Raw genomic sequence first — 22,467 nt, 5'->3', positions numbered from 1 at the left:
TTCACAGCACTCACGATAGCACATACCCTCCCCGATGTCATAACCCCCTCCCCCTCTCCCAACCCCACCTCCCCCAGCAACCCCCAGTTTGTTTTGTGAGATTAAGAGTCATTTATGGTTTGTCTCCCTCCCAATCCCATCTTGTTTCATTTATTCTTCTCCTATCCCCCTAACCCCCCATGTTGTTTCTCCATGTCCTCATATCAGGGAGATCATATGGTCAGAATGGCTAAAATTAACAAGTCAGGAAATGACAGATGCTGGCGAGGATGTGGAGAAAGGGGAACCCTCCTACACTGTTGGTGGGAATGCAAGCTGGTGCACCCACTCTGGAAAACAGCATGGAGGTTCCTCAAAATGTTGAAAATAGAACTACCCTATGACCCAGCAATTGCACTACTGGGTATTTACCCTAAAGATACAAACATAGTGATCCAAAGGGGCAGAATGTTTATAGCAGCAATGTCTACAATAGCCAAACTATGGAAAGAACATAGATGTCCATCAACAGATGAATGGATAAAGAAGAAGTGGTATATATACACAATGGAATACTATGCAGCCATCAAAAGAAATGAAATCTTGCCATTTGCGACGACGTGGATGGAACTAGAGGGTATTATGCTTAGTGAAATAAGTCAATCGGAGAAAGGCATTCACACTTCTTGAAACTAGCATTCAAAATAAACTTCTAGATGTTTCAATGAGGACGACAATGATGATGATAGCACTGAGAGTCATCTCTGTGTTAGTGCTTCATATAAACGACCTTATTTATACCTATCACATTCCTATAAGACAGGTAACTATTATAAGGTCATTTCACAGGTGCAAAAACTATGAGACTATGAGAAAGTAATTAACTCGTCCAAGTTCATATATTAAAATATAGTAGTCTTGGGATTCAGTCCGTTTAATTTCAAAGCTATGAATTTAACTATTAAACTAAATTTTCTCCTTATTCTGAAATGTTTACACAGTATCTATACCTTCCCTTGTTCCACTCCCAAAAGGCCCCCAAGAAGTCATACCATTCCTTTGTTTTCCCTACAGCAAATCCATAGGTGCAGCAAGACCTATGGGGTATAGTTTCCACATACACTGCAACATGGGTACAATTAAAGAACTGCTTTAATTATTGCCAGAACCCTCTCAGGGATATTGTTCAGTGAAAGGTAATTTTGAAATCAAAGTTGTCCCTAGGTGTGAAATAGCCAATTTTGTAACAAGTGTAATCATGAACAGCCAGTGGCTGTTCTTGGATCTTCTCCAGCACATACCCCATGAGAGTGGCAATTCTTTGTCCATTGCTTATTTTAAATAGAAGCCAGTAGGATTTGGATAGTGACAGGGTGTTTAGTGTTTTCTTGGCATTTAGTAAGAAGAAAAATGTCAGTACTTCTTGATGATACCAATTTCATCATCTTTAAAGAACTGAGATAGCCCTTGCTTATTGTTGAAACCATGTTTGAAAAGAATCTCCAGTACTCTCAGTTTGAAGAAAAAATACTTTTTTTGTTTCTTACTTCTTACGTTGAAGACATTGAATGAAAGAGATGATTTTGTCATCTTTAGACAGTCTTTCGCCTCTTTCCCAAGTGTGTTAGCAGAAATCAACAATAAACAATATTTATAAGTAAAGTTATAAATATTTTTTTTAAGATTTTATTTATTCATTTGACAGACAGAGGTCACAAGCAGGCAGAGAATCAGGCGGGGGGTGGGGGCTGAGAAGGCTATCTGCTAAGCAGAGAGCCCGATGCGGGGCTCGATCCCAGGACCCCAGGATCATGACCCGAGCTGAAGGCAGAGGCCTCAACCCACTGAGCCACTCAGGCGCCCCAAAGTTACAAATATTTTTAATGGAGTAGAGAAAAACATCCAGAGAAGAGCTGATTTCTAGAACTATAGTGACCCAGATTTAGGACCCACTAATTTCTCACCTCTGTTCCCACTGTCCCATTTACCTTGACATCTATTATGTTTTTAGTGCAGTGATTACATAGCATATTTCCGAATAGAAATGCCCATGTATACAAATAGTTGGATTTCTTTTACTTTCATAACTGCTTTAACAGATGTACAAAGCAAATTCTATCTTTAACAGCTCTCCAGAAAATGCTCTTATTAAAGATTCAAAATAAAAGTAAGGCCTCACTTGTAATCTTATACTGGAGATGGATGATACTATATTACCTTTTCTCTTATGGATAAAAGACAGGATTTTTCCCCCTTTTAGCATTATCAACAAACAAAGATGTCAAATATCAATCGAGTGTTAGAACTCTTTCATACAGCATTTTATTCTCTTAATATACTTGTTAGATTGGTAACAATCAAAACAAAAATTTTTTTATAAAAGTAAGCCTCATTTTCAAGAGGTAGCATTATCACATAAAATGCTCCAGTAAAATAGTGCCTTACAGTTCAATGACTGCCATAAAATTGCTGAAACCTTGATAAAAGGTAGAGATGACCAGGGAGTGTTTGCAAAAGGGAGATGGTAACTGTTCAATTAAATAGTTGCTTTCAAAGAAACAGAAACTCAAATTTGTCAATCCATTTCTCCTAATAAACTTCCTCCAGTCTTAGCAAAAAAGAGTGGTTTGGCCAGATTTTCTTCCTATATTTGGAGAAATTAGAATATGCTCTAAGATTATGCTATAATAAATGGTGAAGAAAATAAGAGAATAAGTGAAATATCAACTAAAGCCTAACACAAGATCTTAATCCAATCTATCCATAGCCCTCTGCACACACAAGCTTACCCTCAACTGCCCCACAACTGAGTATAAATCTAAAACTCAACTAACAAAACCATGCATGCCTCTGAGAGCTGATCTTTGATAAATCATTGTTAAAAACAAAGAAAGGAAGACATTAAATGTTAGCAAAACCCCACAAATGTAATCCATGAAGAAATAAAATACCTGAAGACACCCTTGGCTACAAAAATCATGTTTGGCAAAGAGAGTTCAATGACTAGTGAGTATATAAGTCACTCATGATGCTGTGTACCTAGACTGTACAAAGACACAATGACCTTGAAATGCAAAATAATCAGCCTACAACCCTTGTGATGTCCGTTCCTTTACAAAAATATGCGAGAATTCAGAAAAATGTATCAATGTCCATTTAGCTCACCAATGATGCAATTCATATAGTTAGTAAGCAGTAAAATTATCTTCCCAAGAGAGCTGCACAGATTCTGTAATGTGAGTTATCTGTTCTCAAAAGTTCTCTAAGTATAGTCTGGTTGAGAGGAAAGTTGCCAGCTTTTAAGGCAAAATTTGATGGAATAGTTCATGGGAGAAGATTTTTTTTTAAGGACCTTTGTTCACTTAACATACACAAGAAATTGCATGTTTTCAAAAAATAATGGTTGAAATATGAAATGTTTGAGAATCTTTGGAAGCTGTTGCCTATAACAAATGGCACTGCTGACCCTTTAGGAATGTGTCTTATTCTATACAATATGAAATAAATTGCCTATTTTGCCATTATTCATTAATTTGATCTTGAGGCTATATTGTGATACCCATAGAAATTAAACCTGAAACTCATGTTTTTATTCTTGGCAGTGACTCAGACATTAGAATTGAGAACAGTCTGACAAGGTTTCTGAATGATGCCAAGCAATATCTTTAGTTGACAGACATAGATTTAAACATATTTTTCTTTTAAATCATTCACAGGCTTTAATTTTATTTTATATTTAGAAAAAGTAAGAAAGTCACCTACTGGATGTTTAGTTACAGAGTAGAAATAAGTACTCAAAATTCTGATATGACATAGGAAAAGAGCGCACAGCTCTGGAATCATACTTAGGATCTAATTATGGCTCATTTCCCACACGTGATATTAGGCAAGTCTGTCGACTTCATTTAACTTGTTTACTTATCAATGAAATGGTAATAATACATGACTTACAGGGCTGTTGTGAGGGTTAAATTAGATCACAGATAAGTGATATGCATGGTGTGATACAAACTTCTTAGATGCATTCACAGTTTAGAAAGAAATACTAATCATCATCAGTACAAATATAAGGTTATGCCAAGGCTAGGTCTAAAGTCCAACCAGATATAAAGAGAAAAACGTTCAGGATCAGGAATGCTCTTGTAAGGTTTGCTTAATGACAAATTGTTGGTTTGACTTTGCTCTTTCATGTAACTGATTCTGACCGACTTTAGGAAATCAAACAAAACAGTTCCTGAGAGCTGTATTAACACAGATTTCATTCAGTTTGTTCTTTTCTAGGCTCACCTAAAATATGAAGGTAAATAGGAACAAAACCCAGATGTGTATAGTGAATGCTTAAGCTTTCTATTAATTGTAATATTTATTCAATGAATCATCAGAGACCCTTGTTACTCAACAGATGCCATGAAGAGAACTACCTTGTCTTTTCCAAATTGCAGTATTATATTTTAGAGCCTCATCAAAGCATATGGTCAGTGTTAAAAATTCTAACCATGCCAGCAAGTTAAGGAACAGGCTAGATTAAAAGGTAGTTCCTACAGTTTCATTCTGGGAATAACACTCATTTGAAATTACACACTAGTTTAAAAATTAAACTCTAAAATGCAATATAAAGCACCACTATAATAGGCATATTTTGTGAGTCAGGAAGAATTTTTTAACATATATTTTAGAAAAATAATTATGGCCACATCTGTTTAAATTAGATTAAGCAATAGAAAACCCAGTTTTGTTCTTACAGAGCAGATAGTCAGCCAAAAGAAGTATATTTTAGTTAAATGTCATATTTAGACAATACAATTAAAGTATCTGAAAATTAATAAACATCTTGGATTTCAGAAGAATTGTGCATAAAAACTTCTGTAGGGTTTGATCCTGTTGCCAACTAAGATATCAGATTTTGAAATAAACATATTAAATTAAAGTGGTTCTTTCAAAACAGTGAGAATAAAAAACATTTTGTATACAATCAAGACAGGTAATGATGCAAAAAATTGCTCCATAAATCAATCAGCCCTCTATACTTGTTTCATTAAAGATAATATACTGGGATATCATTTCAGCAACATTGCCAAAGCTTTCCAGATTTGATTTCAATCCAAAACTTTTAGCAGAACTCAGCACTTTAGGAACAAAGCAACAAAGAAAAAAGGAAAATCCATTGCAGATGTACATTTCCATGATATTTAATGCATAACAGCATAGTTGTAGCATATTAGTCATCATGGCAACCAGCCTACATAAAATATTAAAGCAACCTGAAGACAAGCTGAATACTTCTGTTCAAACCCAATAAATATTAAAGACTTTAATATTTATAAAAAATATATTAATTTCTGGGTGCCTGGGTGGCTCAGTGGGTTAAGCCTCTTCCTTTGGCTCAGGTCATGATCTCAGGGTCCTGGGATCAAGTCAGGCTCTGGGCTCTCTGCTCAGCAGGGAGCCTGCCTCCCTCTCTCTCTCTGCCTGCTTTTCTGCCTACTTGTGAAATCTGTCAAATAAATAAATAAAATAATTTAAAATATATTAATTTCATGTGCATTTATAGTCGTATAATTGCATCTTTCCACAAACTTTTGAAAATTTGGCAGTAGATATGGGGGTTGGAGACAGGTGATATATTAATCAATCATCAAATACTTAACAATATATCCAACAAACCACTAAGCTATTTGAGTAAAACAATTATATCCTTTTCTGTTGTTGCTTCTAATCAATTTTCAGGATTCACTGACAAGTCACATATACTTCCTTGTGTTACTTTTTCAAAGAACCACCTACATATATTGAATCTAACATACACAATGACATAAAAACTTAGAGAACTAATAAATGTATCTGGAAAAATAAAGCCGGAAGAACAGTTGAGTGTGAGTATAGCATAAGCAAACACTCTGGAACTAAGGACTTCTTAAAATCTCAGATCTATCACTTACTAGAACCAACAAGTTAAATCTCTCTATTCCTTCTGTTTCACCTATAAGATAAAAGACATAACTGAAATGGAATGTTGCTATGCCATTATTTTCAGGCATCATTATCTCCATTGGAAATTCAAGATAATTTATAGAAATGTTTACAAATTAAAAGCACTCAATAAATGTAATAAAAAAATAATTGTCCAATACACCCAAATGACCTTTGAGAAAAATATAATGAAAAAAATTGCTATTTCCTAAATATTGAGTATCTAGGAATAAAGTCTACTAGAATCGTATAGGACAGAAATGAAACATATCATCAAAATATACTAAAAAATATGAATACAAAAGGAGACTTGAAAAGATGGAAGACCATGTTGCTTGGTGAAAAAAAAATAAGTACGTCCTAAATTAAGTTTACAATGTCAAGAATCTTAATAAAAACTCCAACAGGGTGTTTCTGCATCCTGACAAGTTGATTTGAATGTTTATGTGGGGAAAAAATTCAGAGGGCAACTGACCAAGACAACCTTAATTTCCCCTCAGCTTAGGCAGATTTCTTCCTGACTTTAAGACTTTGACCTCTCTTCTCTTAGATCATTTAATTTAGAAAATTTGCAGTTGTAAATTCTTACTCTGCCATTTTGAGATATAAATAATTTTCTCCCAGTCTCTCCTCAGTTTCATATCCCAGGAATGTGTTCCTCAAGAACCTGGGAACCATCTCTTTGAAACATAATCATCAAGTAAGGTAGTACCCTTCTATCCCAATCTCTGTGGGAAGGTTGTAGGCGGCCATGGACTGAGCTGGAGTCAGGAGACCAAACCAGGCCCTAACTCACGTCTCCCTGAAGCTCAAGGATTAATAACCTTGTGGGTGTAAAAGTAGAGTATGCTTGAGAAGGGGCCTGAGCTATGGACTCCAAGACTTGCCTACCTGGCTGCCTGCATGTCTTTAGCTAGGCTACTAAGCTATTGTGGGTTTATACTCTTCTTGCACGGACCATAAATCATACCATTGTAAGATCATGAGTTACTTGGAAGACAGTGTACCTGGTTAATAGATTACTTAAAAACAAAGATCACTGGTGTTAGAGGGTCTGTTGCTAGGGCATGGGAAACAGAACAAGGGGAGGATTGGAGGACTAGCATGTACAGGTAGTAATTTTCTTTACAATCAGTCAAGTAAGAAATTTCCTTGTAATTGTTTCTGTACACTATATAATGGCTTTATAATCTCAAATAAACTTCGCATTGTTTGGACACCATCCACTTTGTCCCTCCTGCTCCCATCTCTTTGTCTCTTTAACCTCTTTTCACCATCCTCTTACCCTCTCGACCCTGGTCGTGTTGTTGCACCGGCCGCGACAGAAGGTGGGAGCCTAGTTTCCAGTAAGTACCACATAGCACGTACAGATGGTCTACAGTCACACTGACCAACCTCCCCCTAATATCCTGCAATACTTTTCTACTAACTCACCCCAGCACTTAAAAATGCTCCCACCTTGTATGTCAGCAAAGCTGAGTTCAATCTCTCTCTCTATTCCAATAGGTATGACAATTTTCTAAGGGGGTCAAAACTTAGAATCCACTGGAACCTTTTTTTTTTTTTAAGATTTTATTTATTTATTTGACAGAGAGAGAGTGAGAGATCACAGGTAGGCAGAGAGAGAGGGGGAAGCAGGCTCTCCACTGAGCAGAGACCCCAATGCGGGGCCTGATCCCAGGACCCTGAGACCATGACCTGAGCCAAAGGCAGAGGCTTAACCCACTGAGCCACTCAGGTGCCCCCACTGGAGAGCTTTTTAAACCACAGACTGCTGAACCCTATCTTCAGGTTCTAATTCAATAGTTCTAAAAGGGGCCAAGGATTTTTCTTGCTAATCTTGTTCCTAGATGCTACTGTTGTTGCTATTTTGAAAACCAGACTTTGCGAAAAAATTATCTAAGGCATTTTCACAACACCACTGGGTTAATAACCTGCTGTGTGTCAGATGAAATGAATTTTATAAATTATTATAATGAGAGGGAGTTCTTCCGTTACTGGTGCATGGACAGACAGACATTGGCAATCTTGGTATTACATTTCAAAAAACATCCATGATCAAAAAAACAAAAACAAAAACAAAAAACAAAAAAATATCCATGGTCTGGGATTATTTTGTATTATGCTTTGTACTAGTTTCTTAGGGCTGCCATAACAAATTACCATAAATTATGTGGCTTAAAACAATAGATTTTTTTTTCCTCTCACAGTTCTAGAGGCCAGAAGTTCAAAATCAAGATATTTGGCAAATTTGGTTCCTTCTGGAGGAAGAGGGTGAGGGAGAATCTGTTTCATGCCTCTTGTTAACTTCCAGTGGTTGCCTGCAATTCTTGAAACTCCCTGTTTTGTAAATACAGCACTTAAATCTCTGATAACCTTTGCCATCATGTAGAGTTCTCCCTATGATTAATTAATTAAATCTGCAAAGATCTTGTTTCCAAATTCTGAGGCTCTGGATGGACATGAATTTGAAGGGACACTATGCAATCCAGCATATGCTCTAACCTGGTTTCTTAACTGCTTTGTCTTCAATGGTTTCATGGGACAAAACACTGTTTCTGGTTCTTTCTTAACCCTCAGGATGGCTGGGAGGAGTGCAAGGTGCACAGAGTCCACATCCTTTGGCAGTATATCAAAACTCTCTAAGTAGTCTCTGTGCCATACAAACACTGTCATTTCGTATGCACACCATGATATGAAAAACATTGGAAAGCACTATAATCAACTGAGCTAAATAAATACAAATAAACTATGGGAATAATTTTATATTCCTCTTTCACCATAATCAGGTCATATTACGTGAAGTTCTCTTAGGAACTAAGAAAGTATAGGAAAAGAAATTAGTCCTCCTGTGCTCCCCTTTGGAAAAAATTAAATGGTCCTATTCCAAAATTATTTCATTGGAGTTTTATACTTCCCAACTTTGAGGCTCCATTAAGTTATATTCCAATAACTGGCATTCTTTCAGGAACCATTTATTAAATGGCTACTACATGTCAGACTAAGGATGCAAACATACTATATAAGCTATAGCTTCTAACCTTAAAATTCAGGGGAGATACAACTCAAAAGGAATAATTACAAAACAACCTTTTGAATTCAGATACTGAGATATACAAAAGGAACTCCTCTTTATAAAATGTGTCCACGAAGATTTCATTTACTTTCTCAATATCCTGTGAGATAAGCAAAGGAGTCACTAATCCCACCCTAAAGACAAGGAAATTAAGACTCAAAGAGGTTAGGGAATATATCTATGCTCATATGACTAAAGCAGAAACACAGGTTTTAGTTCCTTTTCCATTGCTGTTCTACTAACCTCACCTGTCCATCTCCCACAGGGGACTTAGGAAACAACAGCAGGGCTCTTCTCTATATGGACCAGGAAAGGAGGAAGTAAGCTCTCAGTGCAGAGAATCTTGTGCACTGTTACCAGGGCTGAGCTTAAAAGCCATAAATTTATGACAGACATAAATATATAAAGAGCTAAGTTTCTAAGAGCAGTAACTTGACCACCTACCAAGAATATAATACTTTTTTTTCAGATGACTTGAAAGTCATCTGAAGAAACCCTGTCTTATGACTGAGTACTCTCCATGGTCTTTTTTAGCCAGATTCAAAAACAGAATATCACCACTTCAGGAGGCAGTAAACAAGACTTTCAGGCATGGGGAGCTCGAGAGCCCAAGTCCAAGTTCTTAGTTCCATGGTCCTCTGAGGAGAGTGAAGTCAGCCCACAAAGGACTGAATAAAAAGCAGAGTAAACCATAACACTGCAACACTTTAAGTCTCATTTTCCCTCAAAATTGATTGCAGTTGTGTCAACTTCCCAGATTGTTAAATCTGTTCTAGCACACTTTTCCATCCTCATACTTCATGCAGAAACAAAAGCAAAAACAAGTGTTTCTTCTACATATGTTCCCTATGCAAGCAGAAGCTCCTTCTCCCCAAGTCTGATTGAAGAATGTGTCCCAAACAACTTTGCATTCAAAGTTTCCAAGGAGTAAATGAAGATTTCCAGGAGAGCTATAATTTCTAGACATACAAAGGAGTTGTGTGTGTGTGTGTGTGTGTGTGTGTGGCTGTGTGTCTGCCTTCCTAAACTAAAACCAGACATGAGAGATGATGAAAATAAGAAAACAGAAAGATGTTTTCATTGCTATTAATAACACTTTTCACTATTTAATGTCTATAATACATGATTATATCCTTATATAAAAAATTCAAATAGAAACAGATATATTCAGAATAAATCCAGAGGTTCCTTGCACTTCATACCCACAAATCTCCTCTCCCTCTTCACTGTCCATGCTTTGTGTTCAATCTTTTGTTTTATTCCTATTGTATATATTTGCATGCGTATGTGTGTACTTATACATATGTATCTTTGGGGTTTTTTAAATAAATAAATCATCTTTACATGTTGCTCTGCAACTTGTGGTTTTCAATTTAACAACGTCTTGAAATTTTTTCTTGTGTCACGGCATACAGAACAACCTCATTCTTTTGTAAAAACTGCTTATTATTCCCAAGTATAATGACTCGTAATGTGTTTACTTACTCACTGTGTTTATCCCTTGGTGCCACTGCAGTTTTTCCATGAAAAATCCACCATATGTGGTGGACTTCATTCCACTTCTCTGCCTCATGACTGGCCTTTAAATATATTACACACCAATGTTTGACATTAGAAAAGTATCCTAGTAAAACAGGATGGAGGTTTCTATTTATTATTTCAGTTTTGTATAGAGCTGCGCATTTATTGAGATGAAGTCTGTGACACCTGAAAAATAAGCCAATAGAAAATCCATGTGTTTTAATACAATTGATTCCTATTTTCAATTAGAGTTGCACATACAGAGAAAAACCAATATAATAATCTATTCTTAAAATAGCACTCATAAATTACCATTGATGGGAAGAATTTTATTGCTAAAAAGATTACAGAGTATGTAATTTTAAACATTATAAACAATGAATTCTCCCTAGTGTTTAAATTTTCACATTTTATAAAGTTCTTAAGCACTCCCTCAGAGCCAAAGCAGCCTTATTTGGAACTTCTTTGAAAAATTATTTGGGGACCATTTCTGCTTTCAGGCATCTGTCCTCAGAGAGAGATGACCTGCCAGCCCCAGGATATAGTCATCACTTGAAGTCATTTTGCAAAACTCACTAAATAGGGATAAACTAATGATTCATAACCAAAACCTTCTATCACTCTCTTTCTGGTCCCCAGAATCTCCCCAAATCTCATCTAAATTAAAGAAAGGTAGTCCAATTCTACATTGAAGAAACCTTCAAAATTATACTCAGAAAAACAGTTTTTGACGTAAGAGAGATTGATTGATGATGTACTGCTTAACACATGGGGGGGGGGGGAAGACCACAAGATCAGATATCTCATTAGCCCGCCATTGGCCAGGAAAAAAATGGCCCCAGTATTATTATTCCACAGAGAGTGAAAAAGTCATTGGAGATGGACCCTCCTCACTGCCCCTGTTCTAACTTTGCTAAGGATTCTATCAAAATAATAAATCTGTAAATTTTGTTGTGGTTTATATTAATGTGAATCATAATACTGCTTTGTTGTTATCTTTCCAGGAAAGCCATGACCAAAACTGGAAAAATGAATGTATATTAACTTTTTCTCACTTCCTTTCCCTTCCTTCATTCCTTCCTTCCTTCTTCCCTCCCTTCCTTCCATCATTCTATCCCTTCTGCCATCCTTTCTTTTCTTCACCCTTGTTACTCAGGATTTCTCAGTCTCAACACTACCGCCATCTGAGGCCAGATTGTGCTCTCTTCTTGGGGGCTATCCTGTGCATCACAGGAGTTTAGCACTCTCTCTGGTCTCTACCCACGAGATGCCAGGAGTACCCTCTCAGTTTTGACAACAGACACATCTCCACACATTGTCAGATATATCCTGGAAAATCACCTCCTTTGAAAATTTCTGTCGTAGCATTTGTTAAATATGACATTTACTGCAACAAATTCTTAATCAAAGCTCTCCTATCTATACACCTTGTCAGTCTGGAAACTGATGTTACCTCCTGCCATGCCAGTACTGTCACTTCAGACACTATTTTCAACATCCTGCTCAGCCCAGGAATGGGAATATAACAACATGATTACAATAAACATAATTACCAGCTTCTGTTCTAAGCACTTGAACATATTTTCACATAATGTCTTTATAATTCAGTTTCCTCATCTGTAAAGAAAATAATAACAGTAACTACCTGAAGGATCTTGTAAGAACTAAACAAAATAATGTAAGGAAAGCATTTAGTTGGGTCTGGCATTTGGTAAATGCTTCCCTAAGCTTTAATGATCCTTACCTTTATTGTTATTGTTATCATACTCCCAGTTAAGTTTCACCACTGCCCTAGCGAACAGGGGGAGCTGGGATGTAAACACGAATCTACTTTTAATACCCAAGCCTGAACTCGTAAACATTAATGTTGACTTAAAAGGAGAAGCACTAAAAATAACATATTCAGAGCTACATTTGTGATTTTAAATTTTCTAGGATCGAGATTTTAAAAAGTAGAGAGAAACAGAGAAAGTAATTTTATATTTTATTTTAACCCAATGTATTAAAGTATTATAATTTCAACATGCAATCAGTATAAAACATCAATGAGACTCTTTATTTTGGGCAGTACTAAGTCCTCAAAATCTGGTGCTTACAGCTCATCCGTCTGAAGTAGATACATTTCAAGTGCTCAGTGGTCATATGTGACTAGCCTACTACATCGGACACATAGGGTTAGACTAAAGACAAGTGAAGAGCCCCCCTCCCATCACATGCCAATCATGTGATTGAATGTCTTGCCTTCCTCATTCAATTGAATCCTCTTTCCTGACACGCCTATAGCTTGCTATCATTGTATAGCACACACAATAGGAAATGCTTTGTATTTATTGAACAGAAGCATGAATGCAAAAAGGAATAAATGCATGAATGAATGAGAGAATGAAATAATATAAAAACCAAATAGCAGGCTGCATAAACATTTTTTCAACCTTAGAAAGTAGGCAAGTTTGAAAATTCAAAACCTCTATTGTAAAACTCATTTGGCTGTGGAAAGAAAAGTGCCAGAGCTTTAACAGATGCATCACTCAAGTCTCCTGATGTCAATCTGATAAAATCCTGAATATCTTCACATTAAAAATCCACATTAAATTTTTTCCCACCTGTAGAATTACATGATTGTATAAAATTAATTTAAACTCTCTTGAGGATAGAACGTAACTGAAATCTATTTAGAACATTTTATAGAAATATCACAAAGGAATGGACAATTGATATCAAAGTGAAATTCTGAATTGTGTCTAAATAACTTCAATAACAGAAGTTTGAACCTCAGGTAACATTCTTTTCAATGGTGAGTAAATACCATCAGTTGTTTGAGCTATTTTGAACACGATTCCTAAGATACTGTTTTTTCTTAAAATGTGGAGCCCAAGCTAGGCACAATACTCCAGATCATCGAATGAGCACAGGATACAATGAAATCATTAATTCTTTTCATAAACTTTGCAATTATAAATCTGTTCATTATACTAAATTTTAAAAGCTCTGCCAACTCACTTCTATAGGTCATTTTCATGTATAGGTCCATGAATCAAACACTGCCCAGCCTCTGCATATACATAGGTACACAGATAGCATATCACATGGACACATGGACATAAAATTAAACTCTAACAGTGTGACATGAGCTCCTATAAAACATAATCTTCTTAAGTTTCAGACTTATTTCCAGGTTTTTAGGTCAAAATTCATTTGGCTTCTTATGTCTACCACATTAACTAACTTTCCTGCCTTTATGGCAATCACAGATCTGATCAGCACATCCATATCATCATCCAAATATTTATAAAAATATTAAGGCAAAATTTAGGAGGAAGTTCTGCAGGGTGGCATTAGGTACAATAGTTCTCAAATTTCATATGCAAAAGAATTCATCCTAACGAGCATCTTTAAAACGCATACATCTGGGCCTCTCCTTCAGTAATTCTGATTCAATGGGTGTGGAGTAGGGCCTAGGAATATAAATTTTTAAAAAGCACCTGTGGAAATAAATGAAAAACTCCAAATGAGAGCAAGCAAAGGCTATTTATTCAGAGCTTGCTATAACAAGGGAGTTAGCCCCATTTCTTGAATTTGTCAGAGACAGGCAGAGAAGCAGAAAGCCTTTATAGTGGATGCTGGGGAAAGAAAGGCTTCAGGTATTATGGACTGACTATTTGTGTGTCCTTCCCCATGCCCCCACCCCCGCCCATATTCAAACGTTGAAATCCCAGCTTCCAACGTCCTGGTGTTAGGAGGTAGGGCCTTTGGGAGGTAATTAGATCATAAGAATAGAATGCTTACGAAAGAGACCTTGAAAGCTTTCTTACCCCTCCTGCCATGCAGGCTGCCTATGAACAAGGCTCTCACCAGAAGATCCTTGATCCCAGTTTCCTGAAATGTGAGAAATAAATGTTTATTGTTTAAACCACCCAGTCTATAGTATTTTTGTTATAACAACCCCAAAGACTAAGATATCAGATATGACCAGATTGAAGATTATTGACATGGAGAAGTTGCAGGCAGGTGAAGGAGAAATGGGGCATCCTATATGACATGTTAGGGATACATATTTGGTTTTGTCCCATTAATCCTAAATTGGAAGCAGATGCAAAAATTAGGACATGGTCAGTTATTAATCAAGTCCTGTTTACTTGGGGTTAATTGTTTACAGGGTTTATTATTTGGCTTCCTGAGCTGTTTGATAAAGATATTAGTCTACTTCCTCAGTAGTTATTCTATGTAGTAGGTTGGCTTATTAGGCTGGTTGCTACAGACTGTAGGTCAGAGTTCTATTTTTATATAGAGTCTAATCATTGTCCACTGTAGACTGACTCTCATGCTCCAGGAAATTCTGATACAGGAGGTTCTCACACACAGCATGCCAGATGTTTAAAGCACTTATCTTTATCTTCCTGGTTGACTCTGATTAAACCAGGCTCTTTGCCAGTTGACATTTCCCCATATAGCCACAGTCCATATGGACATTAAGATAAAATGACCAATTGGAATAATAATCACTTATTTGTGTAATCTTTCACATTACAGTTTTTACATTCTTTTAGATATATAATTTTCATAACACTTTCATTTATGAGGGACAGATTCTATATTCTCAAACCAGTGGAGAAGGCATTCTCAAATATTGCTAGCAGCAATGAAAAATGGTCCAGTCACTTTGGTTGGTTTTCGGTTTGGAAAACCACTGGAAGTTTCTTATAAAGTTCATATTCACCTACCATATGACCTAGCAATGCCACTACTGGGTAGCTACCCTACTGAAATGAAAAATATGCTCATGCAAAAATATGTATGTGAATATTTACAATAACTTTATTTATGAATGCCCCAATCCAGAAATAACTCAGATGTCTTTTAAAATGGGCCACTGGATAAATAAACTGTGTTACATCCATTTAATGGAATACTACTCAGCATTAAAAAGGAGTAAGCTATTTATTCAAGAAACAACATAGATGGGCGCCTGGGTGGCTCAGTGGGTTAAAGCCTCTCCCTTTGGCTCAGGTCATGATCCCAGAGTCCTGGGATTGAGCCCCACATCGGGCTCTCTGCTCCGCAGGGAGCCTGCTTCCTCCTCTCTCTCTGCCTGCTTCTCTGCCTAGTTGTGATTTCTCTCTGTCAAATAAAAAAAAAAAAAAAGAAACAACATAGAAGAACCTTAAATGCATTTGCTAAACGAGACTACATAGGGTCTGTTTCCCTTTATATGACATACTGGAAAAGGCAAAACTGTAAAGATAGAAAACATCCGTGCCTCCTAGGGGTTTAGGAAGTATGAGGGGAAAGTAAATAACAGGGGCAGCATAAGGGAATTTTGAGGATGAGAGATATGCTCTTTAGGGAACTGTGATGGTGGATACATGACTCCATACATTTGTCAACTTTCATGGACATTACTCCAGACATTTGTCAAATTACATAGAGTAAGTTTTACTCTATGTAAATTTTTAAAATTAAGCTCAGATATAAGAGGAATCTAAACTAGAATGCAGTCTGTGACAAGGGAATTTAAGTATATGAGTAACGTTAGGTACATAGGAGGGAGTGGGTAAGAAAGCGGCTAACCTAAGTAAGTATGCCAAAGAGTGATTTGACTACAAAGCTAAAGATAAAAGAGTTATATACAAACACAGTACTCTGGTTGGTGAATTTGTTTCTTACTGAAGTATGAGTTAGTAATTCTGCAACCACTTTATAGATATATAAATACAAACACACACAAGTCAAATATACAAATAAATTATAAATACTGGGAAAAAATACTTGGATACCCTACTCTTGAAAAAAAAAAAGACAAGATTTATAAAATATAAAATTGTTTGTGTCTAGGACATGGCAAAAAAATATTTGTAGCATGAAATTTGAGCCATAGACAAAACACATTAATACAAGGGAATTGGGCATTTCTAAACATGATACAGATAACACAGCCTGTATTTCTTTCTCCTTTTGGTTTAGAGCTTATCTATAGCAAGAGTGGTCAAAGATAAGATAAAAAATATAATAAACTGTTACAAGTATTTCAAAACAGTAGCAATAAGTAAAATCATCATTCAAAAAAATTTAAGCCTTTAAACCACCATATTAACAAGATCTTTTTACTATGTTATTGAAGTCAGCATACTGAACACAAAGGAGATAACAAAATATACAAGTGACAGATGATCAATGGTGATGGCCTTCCTAGAGATTGTGCACTGTAAAAAGAAAATAAAAAACAGCTAAATTATGATCAGAATGAGTTTGCTCCTGTTATTCTCGATGGTGTTGGAGTTCATAAAATGAAGAAAGCTGTGCTGCAGAATCATTTGAAACCTATCATTGATGAGGACGACTCCTCCTCTCATTTAACCTCAGTTTCACAGGTGGGATCTGCTTTGCAGCGTTGCCTTACCACTTTCCATGTCATTTATTGATGGTGTACACTCTCAGGCTACTGAGCAATTTCACTGAAATTTGTGACCCATCTATTCTGAGTCACTCTGGTTGTCATTTAATGATAGAATTAGTGCGTGTTTTGCCATTCCATGCAAATTTTGCGTGTAGAGCCTGCGGTTTTCAACAGGAAGGCAAAAAGGTAAGTAAGTAAAGCACAACGTCTTAAGTGCAACTGACTGCCTTGATGTCAGAATTTTGAGGATCTGTCTTGCCACTTCCTTGCTATAGGCAAAGAACTACTCTGGGCCTTTCTTTGCCAAATGCAGATGGTAATCCCTTGCCTTCTCTTTCCAGAGGGCTCTCAGGACAACCAAATGAGCTTGTAGAAGCATTAGTGTTCTGTAATCCATTACATAAAAACTACACAAATGAGAGTTGCTATGATGACTCTAACTATTAATAAGAAAATTCTTGACATAAATGAAAAATCAAAAAAAAAACTCTTTATATTGACAGAAACATTACATAATGAGTGATTTGTTGCTTGGATTAAATGATGCAATTCTGAAAATCATCAATATGACCATTAAAATGTTCTTCCAATTATAGAATATTCAATGATAAAGAAAAATACAAGTAAATTATAATGTAACTCAATTTATAATTATCAAAAATTACAATTATGAGAGGAAACAGAAGTCATGATAACCCCCTTCTTTCCTTACTTTACTTAACTAAGAAATAAATAAAGCATGCAAATCCATTCACACAAAGACATTGGGAATTATTCTCTAAGGTATACCTCTGGGATGTTAAAAAGATATGAAAGCTGAAAGGAAAGAGTTACTGATGGTAGAATCCTGTCATCAGGGAAAGACTGACCTCTTTTCAATCACACCAGGTGGCAACTACCTGTTCTTACATAAACCTAAATCTGCTTTTGTCAAGTCAGTGAAAGCAAATAAAACAAGAATTCTTTGGGGCGCCTGGGTGGCTCAGCGGGTTAAAGCCTCTGCCTTCGGCTCAGGTCATGATCCCAGGGTCCTGGGATCGAGCCCCGCATCGGGCTCTCTGCTTGTCTGGGAGCCTGCTTACTCCTCTCTCTCTCTCTGCCTGCCTCTCTGCCTACTTGTAATCTCTATCTGTCAAAAAAATAAATCTTTAAAAAAAAAAACAAAACAAGAATTCTTTTGTTAATCCTAGAGATCATATGATATAAAGAGAAAACCTATAAAGATCAGCAGGACTTATTTCTAATCTTAGTTTTGCCCTGTTATTAGCTATTCTGGACCTCAAATTTTTTTCACCAGTAACACTGTCCTACCCATTCCAAAGGGTGTGAGTATGGAGAGACACAGAGAGACAGAGACAGAATAAGAAAAAAATGCCACATGAAATAAATGTGAGAGTGCTAAATAGTGGAGTTTATCAAGAGTAAGATTATAGTTTTACATTTGGGAACTAATTGCACCATACAATAAACCCAGTGATTAAAAGTCAGCCCATCACAGGGGCACCTGGGTGGCTCAGTCAATTAGGCATCTGACTCTTGATTTTTAGCTCAGATTATGATCTTAGGGTCATGAGAAAGAGCCCTGCATTGGGCTCCACACTCAGTCAGGAGTCTGCTTGAGAGTCTCTCTCCCTCTGCCCCTTGCCTCTCTCTCTCTTTCAAATAAATAAATAAATCTTAAAAAAAAAATTCTGCCCATAATCTAAAGATCAAAATCTTTAGGACTGTAATTTATTAGGAGTGATTAAGAATTTAACATCTATTATTTCTTAATAACATTAGTTCCTTTTTTGGAGGAGCACTATCCTCCATCAGAGAGGCCTTCTTCTTTATCCAAGGATCCACCTCTGCTCTCCAGTCTCAGCCAAACTGTGAAGAAGTTTAAATGATTTTGTAGAACTTTCTTTCTCAGCACCCTCTCAAGAATTCTGGTATTACTTCCATTGTCTGGGGTACTGTGACAACTGCCTGTACACTTTTGTCTAGGTGAGCTGCTGAAACAGGGCGTAGAGACTTGATAAAGCCACAATCATGCTCAGTATCAGTTTCCTCACCTGAAAAATATCTTTGGTCTCTTCCTGCCCTAAAATTCCATGCTCCTGTTTCAAATTGACAGGAAAGAAACCATGCTTACTTGGCTCCAGGTGGGAAACAGTCTTGTCCCTACAGAACACAGAGCCACACTGTGCAAAGAAGCTTCTGAGTCCCCCAGCAGTGGACCCACGTTGAATGGGGCCTGAAGGTCCTACAGCTGGAATGGGGGATTCTTTAAGGAAAAGAACACAATATTTTGAATATAAAATTAAATAAAGAGGACATGTTTATTGAGAATTAGAGAAGGAATCACAACAAAATTCCTAATTTTAAAATGTTGACAAATAAACATCACAAAATCAAAACAGCATCATGTTTTTATTAATTAACTGCTGATATATCTCATAATACTTTTTTCTCATTTTTTGGTTGCATGCTTTATCCTTCTTTGTATGATAATGATATTCAAAAATTTCACATAAAGAGAATAAAATGATAATTTAGTTTTTCCTCTATCATAGTTAATCAAAAGGGTTTTTTTTTTTAATATTTTATTTATTTGACAGAGAGAAATCACAACTAGGCAGAGAGAGAGGAGGAAGCAGGCTCCCTGCGGAGCAGAGAGCCCGATGTGGGGCTCGATCCCAGGACTCTGGGATCATGACCCGAGCCAAAGGCAGAGGCTCCAACCCACTGAGCCACCCAGGCGCCCCCCAAAAGGGTTTTTAATTACTGATATTACAAAGCATAACACACGGGGGCGCACATACATATGTACTGTGTTTGCAGGACGGCCACCCGTGTGTGCCCTGCAAATACAGAGCTTCTGAGAACTTTAGATGTCTTATTACTATGAATGCTACAATGCTGTGTACATTGAGGCAGTGATAAGTACCAAATTGTTCACTTAAAGCTTTGCCCACTGATGAATAAGTATTTCTGGAAGCTATTCTTGTATTAGCATAGTTAGCAATAACTTCACTATACATGAAAGTGTCTCTAAATCACACAAATTCATAGCACTGAGCCCAAATTAAGTGTATCCCTAATTCAACTTTCCATTAATGAATTCCAATAATGCCTGTGGTCATTTCAATTCTACCTGACAGGAGGAGCATTACTTTGCAGGGAAAGTAGAATTGGAAAGATACAGAGGACTTAACAAATTATACCTAGAATGTCTAAATTTTGGAACTTTACACACACCAAAACTCCTCTCAGGTATTTGGAAAGCACAAGGTGAGAGCTGCTGAAGGTTACACGTCATTCGCTTCATGGAAATCTTCTTCGTCTCTCCAGGTGGCCCCAGCCTGCCCCTGTCAGCAGGAACCTGAGGTTCAGCCTCAAAAGATGACACTTGGGAGTTCAAGCTGGAAAGTCATGGGAAGGAGCAAATTCTAGAGTGTTTGAATAGCTCCTAATGGTGGGATGAATGTAGTTGCTGCCTTCATCTTTCATTAAAGATGGTATGAAAATAGACAGTAGCTTTCCCAGATAGAAGAATAGGAAATGACTTGGGGCACCTGGGTGACTCAGTGGGTTAAGCCTCTGCCTTCTGTTCAGGTCATGATCCCAGGGTCTTGGGATTGAGCCCCTCATCAGGCTCTCTGCTCAGCAGGGAGCCTGCTTCCCCCTCTTTCTTTGCCTGCCTCTCTGCCTGCTTGTGATCTCTGTCTGTCCAATACAAAAATAAAATCTTTAAAAGAAAAAAAAAAAGAAGAAGAATAGGAAATGACCAAGGCTGTACTAAAATCAGATTCTAGCAAAAGGGCCTGAGCACTTGCATGCACCAGAGGTCGATTGCCAAATGCAAAATGGAGTGAGAGGGTTGAGAGTCATGATTGATTAGTGATATCTGTAGGGCATTGAATTAGAAGGTGGTACCATATAATCCAGATATTTAATTCCCCTGGTTTGATATGTCAGTCCAAATCAGAGAATGTGAACAAAGTGATCAGAGATAGCATATAGAGATTCAAGCTACATTCTAGAGACCAATACATACATAAAACGTCAGGCATGTAAGAACAATTAGAGAATATAATTCAGAAAATACTATGTCCAAGTCAGATACATGTTGGAAGAAATTAAAAAATTGCATAATCAAGGATGAAAGGTCTTCCCTCCTTTCCTCTTTCCTGTCTTTCAGCAACTCAGTGGTATAGGCAGCTAAAGCAGGCAGTTCTGTTACTTAGGTCTAAGAAGAGTTTACCAAATATTTGCAATTCATAACCACAACACCTATGGAAGAGCCTGGAAATTTTTCTAATTCTTTTAGACAAAAAAGATAAAACATGATCTCTGCCTTCACAGTGTGTATGTTTACTTGGAAAACTATATTAGGTCATAGACCCTGACATGGAGATTTGCTTACAGCAGTCTTATGGGGAGTGCTCTCAGGAACAGCACCAGTAATGAAATGAGGGCTGCAGAACTGAACAGAGAGAGAAGTTAAACCATAATGAAGATGCAACAGAGCCTCAGCCTATTCCACAGAATGCTCTAGAGTGGGGAAAAACTCTTTGGAGTGGACTTTAAGTGAAGAAATGAGGTCTTTGAACCTCCACAGTGGACCAATCATTGGAGGGAGGATGTCCCTGGGGAGGGTTATCACAACTCCCTTCAGGTCCAGGGTCATTCCCAGAGGGACACTGGGCTGTGGGTCCTTTGCATCCCGCACTCCCCAGAGCCAGTGGTATGAATACCATCATCCTGAACAAGTGATCTGTGCAGCACATGAAAGTGTACACTATAGACAAAGTACAAAGAAATGAAAATAAGCTCAAATAGTAGTATAAGATCTGGAATTTAGTCCTGGTTGATGAAGCTGATTGCAAACCAACAGCCAAGGACAGCAGAGAAGTAGCCTTTTTCTGATCCCGCTCCTCTGTTTGAGTACCTTCCCTGAACTGAGATTATGTGTCTCCTACAACTGGTTAAAATGCAATGAGTCCCTTGAAAATCCTGAGGCAGAGGAGCTAAGACACCATTGACCACTTTGAGAACAGAATAAAGACAGGTGTGCTGAGACACATGATGCTGTGAGTGTTCTCACTGGAAAATTACAACGGAGGACTGCAGTTCACCAAAGGCATCTCAAGGGCAATGGCTACCCTTGAAGAAGATGGCAAGCTGCAAGCCCTAGAGAGAGAGAGAGCTTTTAAGTCAAATTTGCTATTCCTTCCTATTTTACTAGGCCAGCCCTGCTGCTCATGTCCTGCTTTGAATATTCTATTTCTGTTTAACTACATTCTGTGATTCTGTCCCCCGATAGCAGCTGTTCCACACTTGGCAAACTCTGTGGGCAATTCAAGGATTTGTTTACCTTTGCTCTGAAGCTCTGTGACACTTGTTCTTACATTCCGATAGAGGCAACAGAAGGAGAATAAATGCATAACATAGAGAACCAACTACCGTTACCTCAAAAATAGGCTGGTTCGATGTGTGTTTTCCCTTAACTGCAATTAAATATTTCTTATAATAGTGAATGCCA

Source organism: Meles meles, chromosome 1 (assembly GCF_922984935.1).
Source record: "Meles meles chromosome 1, mMelMel3.1 paternal haplotype, whole genome shotgun sequence".
NCBI classification, from domain to species: Eukaryota; Metazoa; Chordata; class Mammalia; order Carnivora; family Mustelidae; genus Meles; species Meles meles.
This window is presented reverse-complemented; position numbering follows the sequence as displayed.